This window comes from Trichoplusia ni, unplaced genomic scaffold, assembly GCF_003590095.1.
Source record: "Trichoplusia ni isolate ovarian cell line Hi5 unplaced genomic scaffold, tn1 tig00000025, whole genome shotgun sequence".
NCBI classification, from domain to species: Eukaryota; Metazoa; Arthropoda; class Insecta; order Lepidoptera; family Noctuidae; genus Trichoplusia; species Trichoplusia ni.
Genome location: NW_020799969.1, coordinates 17,823 through 28,067, shown reverse-complemented (window position 1 = coordinate 28,067; position 10,245 = coordinate 17,823). Strand labels below are relative to the sequence as shown.

The window sequence follows — 10,245 nt, the reverse complement described above, 5'->3', positions numbered from 1 at the left end:
CTGTCTCGACTGGCCACTGGTCCTCTTCTTCGTACAAGAAGTCGGGTCCCTTGTACCATCTGTGATCCTTGTCGAAGGTGAGCGGGACGTCTCGTGTCGCGTCGTCCGCTACGTTCAGCTTCGTCGGAACCCAGCGCCACTCGTTAACTTTGGTACTTTCTTCTATAGCAGCAAGCCGATGAGCCACGTATGGTTTGTAGGTGCGTGACCCTGTCCTGATCCAGGTGAGTACTGTCTTACTGTCGGTCCAGAACACCTTGCAGTCAGGTTTCCTCTCGTGCTCTTCTATGACTGAGTCTGCCAGTCTGGTGCCCATAACTGCAGCTTGAAGCTCCAACCTCGGGATCGACGTTAGCTTCAACGGTGCCACCTTCGCCTTGGCGACGATGAGAGAGAGCTTGACCTCGCCGTCAGGAGTTTTCGTTCTCCAATACAGGACCGCAGAATATGCTGACTCGCTGGCGTCGGTGAAGATGTGAAGCTGTATCGAGGCAGCGTCGCTGTAGTTCAGGTATCGCCTCGGTATCTTCACGTCTCGTAGCTTCTGTAGGTGAGTCAGCCAGGTCGTCCATTGCTCCGCGAGATCTTCGTCTATAGGGTCGTCCCACGCCGTCCTCTGCGCCACACTTCCTGTAGGAGCTGCTTCGCCCGTATGGTGACAGGAGACGCGAAGCCGAGTGGGTCGAACAGTGACATTACTATCCGCAAGGCTTCTCTCTTCGTAGGTGTTTCTCCCTCCAGTAGCGTTGTCGGAACGCGAGCTAAGTTGAGGTTGAAGGTCAGCTCGTCAGTGTTCAACTTCCAGATGACTCCTAGCACTCGTTCTGTTTTCTCTTCTGTCTTGTAGAGTTCCATATCTTCTATGAGCTCCTCCTCTCCCAGCTCTTGGAGTAGCAGGGTTGAGTTGGACTTCCACTGTTTGAGTTCGAAGCAGGCCTTTGCGTGTATATCTCGAACTCCCTTAGCTATACGTACTGCGTCCTCTAGACTCCTGAAGCTGTCTAAGTAGTCGTCTACGTAGTGCTTCTCTATGATCGCTGCTGCAGCCTCGGGGTGTGTGGCTTCGTGTTCTTTGGCGTTCAAGTTCTTGACATATATTGCTGTTGACGGTGAGCTCGACGCGCCGAAGATCAGAGACGTCATTCTGTACTCTTCTGGAGGCTGGTCATCTCTTCTGTTGCCCCTCCACACGTATCGCAGGGAGTCTCTGTCAGCTTCTCGAAGTTTCACTTGCATGAACATTTCTTTAATGTCCGCCGTGACTGCTATTTGATGTTGTCGGAAACGCATGACGACTCCAGGCAGCGACTGCATCAGGTCAGGTCCCTTCAGCAGCATGTCGTTGAGCGCCACCCCTCTTGTCTTGGCGGCGGCGTCGTGTACCACTCTGAGTTTCTCTGGCTTCATTGGATTGATGACAGCGAAGTGTGGTAAGTACCATGTCTTCTTGGGTCCTTGTCTGCAGGAGCACGTTCGGCGTAGCCTTTGGCGACGAGTGCTTCCATCTGTTCATTATACTTCTGTTTAAGCTTCGGGTCGCGATCTAATTTTCTCTCTATATTTTCGAGCCTCTTCACGGCGTTGCAGTAATTGTTGGGAAACGAGATGTCTTCTTGTTTCCATAAGAGGCCCGTTTCGTATCTTCCTTCTCCTATTCTTCTCGTTGTCTTCTCTAGGACTCGGAGAGCTTGCTGTTCTGGATCTGTAGTGGGCTTCTTCGGAACGATGCATAAAGAGTCCATTTCGAAGTACTTCTTGACCATGGCTTCTAGGTCATCTTCTGGTGATTCTTCTGTGATATGCGATACATAGTCGATCGCGTGCTTCATTGTCCTGGTTTGGCTTCCGTGCAGGACCCAACCCAGCGGCGTGAGGGAGGCCACTGGTTGGTGATGATCGCCTCTTCTTATCCTGTGTTCACCAGAAGATGCCAGTTGTCCTGTCCGATCAGTAGTCGTGGCTTGGCTTGGTCGTACGTCAGGTGTCCTATCAAGTCCGTCAGGTGCTTGCAATCTTGAACCACTTCCCTGGACACCCTCTGTGACGAGACCTGCAGGTTCTTAACTGTTCTGGCTTGGACTCGCTCTTCGTGACCATTCATACCCTTTAATCGGAAGGTGACTCTTCTTGACGCAGCTTCTGACGTCTTCAACTCGTTGATAGTTTCTATACGTAGGGGGTCGACGGGTCCTGTGGCACCTATCTCCTTGGCGACCTCTTCGTCTATTAATGTTACTGTCGACCCGTCGTCCAGCAGAGCGAAGGTGTCCACGACTCCTTTGGGCCCCTTCACCTTCAGCGGCACGATCTTCAAGTAAGACTGTTTTCTTTTTGCTGTCCACGCAGAGTTGATTACTTCTTTGTCCTGTTCTTCTGTAGGAATCTTCTCTGTGCTTCTTTCAAAATGAAGTAACCTGTTGTGAAAATACTTGCAGTTATCTATCCCACAGGGCTTGGGCTTGCAACTATGGGTTTTGTTTCTGTAACGCAGACAGCGAAAGCACAACTTCCTTGCCTTGGCTAGGTCCCATCTTCCGCTGTTGTCCTTCTTCTTGAACTCTGCACAGTCTTGCGTGTTGTGTCCCGTCTCGTCGCATGCTGGACACTTCGGTGTATACGTTTGCACGTTGTTGACTCTCTGCGGTCTTCTAACTGTGGTGGCGCTGCTACCTGTTCAGGTAGCGCATATGGACCGCAGAGTTCAGCTTCCCTTCTGAGAAATCTTTCCATCTTGACGAGATCGGGTTCACTTTTCTGTTGGCTGGCGGCGTAGTCAAAATACCTGTACTTGAGTGTTGGGGTTAACTTGTCCACCAGAGATTTGCATATCTCCGGGTTATATAGGTAGTTCAAACAGCTGAGAGTCTTCAATGTAGCGACGATGTTGGAGACCTTCGTTGAGAAGATGCATATATCTCGTGGCGATTCCGTGAGGCGTGGGAGTCCCCGGAGCGCCTCCATCTCCACCATCGCTATTGCTTCTGGTCGCCCGAACCTTGACTCCAATGTCTTCATAACTTCTTCCGGAGCTGCGCTGGTGATGAGCAGGCCCTCCACGGCTTCCCTGGCTCTTCCTTTGAGGTTTCTTCTAAGCCTGTTCGTGTTTTCTATAGGAGAGTACGACGACGCCGTCTCATAGTAGGCCGCGCGGAAGGGCAGCCATTCTTGATGTGCACCGCTGAAGATCGGAAGTTCAATGAACTTCGGTCGCTGAGCGGCCTTGACCGCGAACGTTATTGCTTCAGCCAGCTGCGAGAAGTCCGCTGGACCTCCCGCCGGTGCTGGCTGCGCGGGCTGCTGAGTCTTCTGCTGTGGCGTCGCGTCCTCCTCTGCTGTGTTCTTGTTGGTGTCGAGCCAATTGGACACCTTCTCGTTCACCTCGGTGATAGAGACGTCGCCTTCTTCATCTTCATCTTCTGTGTCTTCAGTCTCCAAGGCGGCCAGCTTCGCCGCCGCGAGCTCGACCTGTAGGCGCAGGAGTTCTTCTTTGGCCTTTGCTATCCGCTGCGCCTTCTTGCTGTGTGTTGATCCCCCCCTCCCCCCCTCTTGCTGGGGGCGCGCGGGGTGGTCGGTCCACCTGTTTCATGTGGGCCGGTTGCATCCTTCCTGTTCCGCTTGACTGTAGATGCTTCTGTTCTGTTTTTGTTGACACCGGCGGTTACCCCCCCCGCGGGGGGTTCATGTTCGTCTTCTTGACGGCGTGAGCGGGCAGCGTGGTAGCAGCGGAGTCCGAGACCGTAGGCGCGTTGGTTGCTGTTGCGGCCGCGGCGGTGGTGCCGGCGGTCGCGGTGGCGCCCGAGGTGGCGGCGGTGCCGGAGGTCGCGGCGGTTGCCGATGACTGCGTGGTGGCTGTCGTCACGGAGGCGGATGTATACTCTGTAGTTTCCGTGGCGGTAGTCCCTGTGGCTGTAGAATCGATCGCAGTCTCGGCGCTGTTGCCGGTCCCCGAGGTCGTAGCGGTGTCCTCGGATGATGGCTTCTGTTGTGTTGCGACCTTGCGGCCCTTTCCCTCGGAGCGTGTGACGGGCATGGCGCTTCTGTCTTCTATTCTTCGGTCTTCACAACTCGATCTGTAATTAAGTTCGATGTTCGAAAGGCCAACTCAATTCCACGGATCCGGCTCGAAGGACCATTAAATGTGTCGCACGGGCTCCAACTTTACAGCAAGAGACACCGCGCGAGCACAACTATTGGGGGTGCCGGATTGGTGAAAAATGAGAAGGCCCTTGTATAAACACCAAACTCAATTTATTGACGCTCAAACAGAGGATACAAAACGTAAACAAACGCAGTTTGTTTACGTCGACTATTTCGTAGGGCTCCGTTGATGTCCTTTAGGGCTTCACTGATGTCCCGGGGCTCCTTCGTTGTATCCGAGGCGTCGCTGTTGCTGAAGTCTTCGAGGGCTTCCTATTTCTTCCTGTTGGTCCGCTCTTCTTGCTGTGTTGCCGCCGAATGTGTCGACTCTCGGTGTGGGCCGCATTTTATACAAATTCGGGCCCCGAAATTCCCCCGCTCCCATTGGCCGACCAATAAGATCGCTCGCTTTTCGACCAATAAGAGCGGGGGCGGGGCCCGCGCGCGGTTTTTTCCTTAAGGTTAAGTACGACGATACTTTACCACACCGAGAGCCGTTTACTTAAAATGCTATTTTCTATTTAAAAATGAATTACAATAGTATGTTAACTATACATTTTCTGAATCCTTACTTAGCCTATAATATGAGAAAAATATTATTTTTACAATATTCCTATCTTACAAATATTCACAATTTTCATATAAACTTTAATTAATTCCGGCTCTCCTATTGGTCGCTGTTACTGGAATGTTTTCCAATAGGAGGCCGGAGTATACTAAACAAACAATAATCTAATCAGACTCTAATTTGACTTAAACTATACTTAAACCTAATCATATAACACTAATCACAAATACTGTTCATTGTTTACACTTTTTCTCTTAAACTGTTCACGCTGTCCCGCACAACTTTAGAAAACAGTTCATCAGTGTTTTACTCAATAACATATTACATTGGTAAGTGTATATCAGAAGAGGTGAAACTTTTATAGTACATTACTTAAGTCTGTTCTCATTTTTGATACGTGCAAACAATGTTATCAATCCGTCAACGCCCTTACTTCCTTATATCACTGACTAACACGCTGATATAATTCACAAGTCAACGGACGTAAACATAAACGAATGCACTCGATCGGCACATCAATACGGGGCTATTTCTAAAGCATCAAACCCACTTCGAAATGGGATTGCATGTAATTAGAACGTTTGAAACATAAATCGGTCGTCGCTTAACCTAATAGTTTGGGAGTTCGTGCCAAGTGAACTAGTAAACATTCGTGTAAAAGTGTTCGATACGGCCTCGCTTCCTGTATACCGAACGGAATAAATCTTCTAAGTGTCGGATGCGATTTAACACAGAGTTCCGTAGCTTGAGCAAGCCATATGAATACTGACTTTTGAGATATACTAACTAAGGTTTAATGTAAGGCTTGCAGAAAATTAAATGTTTAAATTCATTTTATTTCAGCCTTTTTCGTTCAAGGAAGCTTTTTAATAATTGAGAGCCTACGTAGTGCTTTACATAAAATACTTAATTCTACGTTACGCTGCGTGTGTGGTCTTATTGAGTAGATCCTTCCATACACTGATAAGTAGACACGTCTTTACCACACACGACGCTCTTCTTATCTCTATCATTGTAACTTACATAATAATGTTTCAAGTAGGAGTTATTGTTGACAAAATGATCACAGTACCTGCCTCATAATTTAAAATAAATAACAATTATTTGTAAATAAAACAACTGAAACTGTATTCAGTAAAGTCTGAATGAGATCAATGGAAGTCTGTAGCTGTATCAAAACCTTTGTCGTTAGAAAGGGACAGCACCAAAACAAAGACGACTATATCAAAAACCACTCCCCTACCTATAGTATTCTATAAACTTAACCACCTTACACTCTATATACTTTTTGCCGTCTAGACGCTTAGACACGTAGCTCCTAACAGGATTCACTTCAGTAAGAATCAATAAATAGATGCGAGGTCAACGCACGACGCATAGAAAATAATTGTATACTAACAAGGGGTTCTCTAGAAAAACTATGATCATAACACGACGAGAATGGCCTATATCTAGTGGATATAATTGTATGGGGTGACGTAAACAATCCAATAGAACGTGTGAAACGGGATCAACGAACTAGGATGAGGCGTCAGTCATCAGCAGTAAAAGCTACTATTAATTCGGAAGTCTTTTGTTTTCTTTATTATATCGCTGAAGCTAAAAGTAGCGCTACCGGTTGCAGCATATTATAATACCGTTACTCAATGAAGAATGGGAAATATAAATATAATTTTACAACAATTACAAACAGTGTAGTATCGATAAACAAGCTGAGATTGCAGGCTTAAAATTAACGGTTATTTTGATTGATATGTAAGTATTCGTGCATGTTACACGCATACTAAAACGTATGGAAGCGTACACGGGGTTTAATAAAATATCAGATTAGATCAGCATGCAGGAGCCTAATAAATACCATAGAGTATTCTGCTCTAGTTGTATCGTTATAGCATACCAGTACATCCGAGTTTGTAAAACATTCGAGTGGCACATTTCTCAACATCGTCTTGTCAACACGATACGACCGTTATCGGACCACCGTAAATGGCGACGCGACAGTTTCACCAGAAACAAGAATACGAAGACTGTCATCCGATTGCAATGTCAACAACGTTTCTTGTACACCTATGTGTATATAGATGAGTAGGCAATTCATGAGATTGGTTTCAATGAGATTGCTTTTTAGCGTGACGATAATTTACTGCTGAACCGTGACATTGAGGATACATCAATCTTCCTGTGGGTGTCTAAAGGTAAACAGGGGAGTATGTTAGCATGGGGCCACACTAACAACGGACTACCGGGTCTGATTCGCGAGTTAAACTAATCATTATCTACTATTTATAACACGTTGCATGCTGAGCGAAAATATTTTACAACAGAGAACAAAAACAAAATCAGCGTCTGTAACATTACGAACCGTGACTAAATTATTCATGGAGATATAAAAACAGTTTTAATTGTCATGATTGGAATGTTTAAATATAATTTAGAATTATGAAACACTGTGAAAGCTTCTCCCTATAGTTATACATTTTTTTGAAGCACCTTTTTAATTCCTGATTTCCTTTACCCCTATTCCTTAATGCAGTTTCAATGAACTCATATACTAAGATCAGTTCTTTAACGAAGAAATTGAGTAAAAATTACGTCACATTTTGACACCAGAAGATGCAACACTGTTTGCCCATCTGTGCAAAGAAACATATGAAACGCGGATATTTGTTCAGAGTCTGGGCCACTCCTGTCAACATTACAGTAGTGTTTTAACAAAATTACATTTTCTAGACTCACGTAGGGCTAACATTATATTCAAGGGAATACACTACACAACATTTTCCATACATTTCCACATGATGATGACGTAATTCCAGCTGTTTGTGCCTTTATTTGCTTTTGTCAAATTAGCAGACACTAAGATAACATTTGCTCGAGTTTACAGCGAGGGTCGGTCCCTCATGGAGGCCGGCTTGTTTTGTCGACTTAATTATTTAGGAATTGGGGGAGGAATCTTAGTGGTATATGTGAGAGTAATACACACATAAATCTGGGTCATGATAATGTTAAGATTCAAAGACATAATTAATAGGCCTAAACTATTTAATTAGGTATCAAACGAAATCAAATGGTTGTACGTCTTTTTCAAAAACTATCATATCAAGTCTACAGGCTGAAATTCTGTCGTTGCACACTGATCATGAGAATATGAGAAGTGTTAACAAATAAATAACAATTGTTAAAAACATTTGGAGATTGAGTACTCTCGGGAATGAATTTCAAAATGAACAGTTGTGTAGTGTTCTCGTGTCTCCCTTACCAAATTTCTCAGACCCTAAGCGACAATTCCCCTAACAATTTGTGCAGATAAATTGCACGTTCCGCACTGCTGATTCAAGGTCAATATTTTATCGATTTATTCACAACAGGGTAGCAGGGAACAGTTGTTAAAGCTAGAGAAATTTGCTGCCCATAAAGTGAAGCTTTCGTAGTAAAATCGAACCATTACACCGAATAACACGCAATTTATATTTAAACAGTGTGTTCGGATTGATTTTGAATATGGCTCCAAATTACTAACTTGACGCTGGTTGCAACATTGCAGTTGCAATATAGTCAGGTATCAAGCAATAATTATACATGTAAATGAACTGCTATTGCATTATAAGTACTAACCGGTAAACAGTATCACTTGTCAAAATTAAAGTGTTAGAAGAGGCTATTAACTGAGTATTACGTGCTCACTAAACCAGAACAATGCAAACGTGTTTTATCGTATCTGCCCAATTGAGTTACACAATAGTAGCTGGAGTCTTTCGCTATTGTACTGCACATTTGGCGAGCATGTTCCATTTTCGAAAGCCTCGTACGTGTGTCGTGAAGCATACGCATGCATGAGTCCGATCGAGCGTCATGGTGCGTGCGCGTGCGACGAACCGCGATCACAATACAGAGTTACGCTTTGCTGGTGATTTTATGTCAGTGTTTTGGCAATTTCGTAATTGTGAAACTAAGCCGTCTGATCTTCGAAAATGATTTTAGAAATAGTACGAGATAGGATTTCCTGTTTTCAGGACTTAAATTTATATTGCATTTAGGCTTAAAACTATTCTTTTAATTTACGGTTTTACTAGGTACTGAAACTGCAAACATTAAGAAAAAAAATAGCATGCCATATTGCTCTTATTGGACGGATTGGATTGGATTGCTCAAATACTTCACCCATGGCTTTGAACATCGAACATTTTAAAAGAGGAAAATGCCAATTTAATTCCCGACATATCTGCACCAGGCTTACTAAATGAATAATAAAATGTTTCATTTCCTATGCATCACAGGAAGGAACAGTAACTAACTTTTATTTATTCAGCAGTTTCCAACGACCTGTGTCCATTCATAACAAATAAACAGTGGAAACTCTTTCAGTAACAATAGTCTGTTGTGGGTCGTGCATAAATTTCATAGAACAGTACAGTTTATGTGGTTCCAGCAAACAGCTTTCAAACGAGGTTTATCAATCAGTCAAGCCAACATTACGGCTATTGTCTCATTGTGTAATTAACAAGTTCGGAAAAAGACGCGACATTAGAGTTTGCGGAACCCTCGATGTCAGATTCTTGGAATGTTCTCTTAGATATTGCCGCCTACGTCTCGGTGATTAACTGCACATCCATCATAATATAGCTTTCAGTGGACTATGCAAGCAGTTACTTTGATTTGTGAAATGAGCTCATAAGAACTTATTTTATGGGATAAAATGAGTGTTCATCGTCCTCCAGAGTTTTGCTTCAAACAGGTTTGTTTTTAAGTGGTTATCGAAATAAAAGTAATCCGGCTGACGTCAGATGACAGCTGGCTAAGCTGCCCTTGGCTGAAATAAAAAGTCACAAAACGAGTATAATTTGGCCGGCCCAAAATCATGGTGATGCAGATTAAATCTTTAGCTTTCCTACCATCACTATATTTGTACAGAATTCTAATATGAACCACGAGAATAAAAGTCTTGTAATTCGCAACAGTATATTCTACCTAAGCAGTACCTACGGCTGTAGAGGATCTTATTAGTACAGTCTAGTAAAAAAATCATATTTATCTATAAAACACTTTCCAAATTGTCTGATAAGTCTGAGCTGTGCACACTGTGGAGGCCCCTGCAGTGAGAGCCTCCCACATAACGTAAAAGCTTAGCAGACCGCAACGACGTTCTTTATACACGAGACATACCCAATGTAGGTACTTAGAAATGATTGGCTAGCGACTAGCCAAACAAACGAAATAAGGGGCGAAATCTTCAACAAAAATTGGATCGCTTCGAAAATAAGTTATTTCTCACATTAAAGCGTTATCAAAGAGCTGTGTTATCAGACATGACGCTGCCTGAATTAGTTATCTAACCAAAATATTTACGTTGAAATTAGGTCAATAGCTAGACCTATTTTTTCCAGACCAATTTATTTCGTATCGTAATAAAGCGAAGGAACATGTAGTACGTTATCATCGTTCCACTACGGTAACTTTGTCAGTTGTCAGTTATCGCAATGCCCACGTGTCACTACCCGAAGTCGACTTGGCCCTGACATCTGCGGTCGTTCACCCCGCAC

At 44.3% G+C, this 10,245-nt stretch overlaps 1 pseudogene; it reads right to left on the bottom strand.

Moving 5' to 3' along the window:
• Nucleotides 1–4: 4 nt before the first annotated feature.
• Nucleotides 5–1,829, bottom strand: LOC113506879 (annotated as a pseudogene).
• Nucleotides 1,830–10,245: the final 8,416 nt, after the last annotated feature.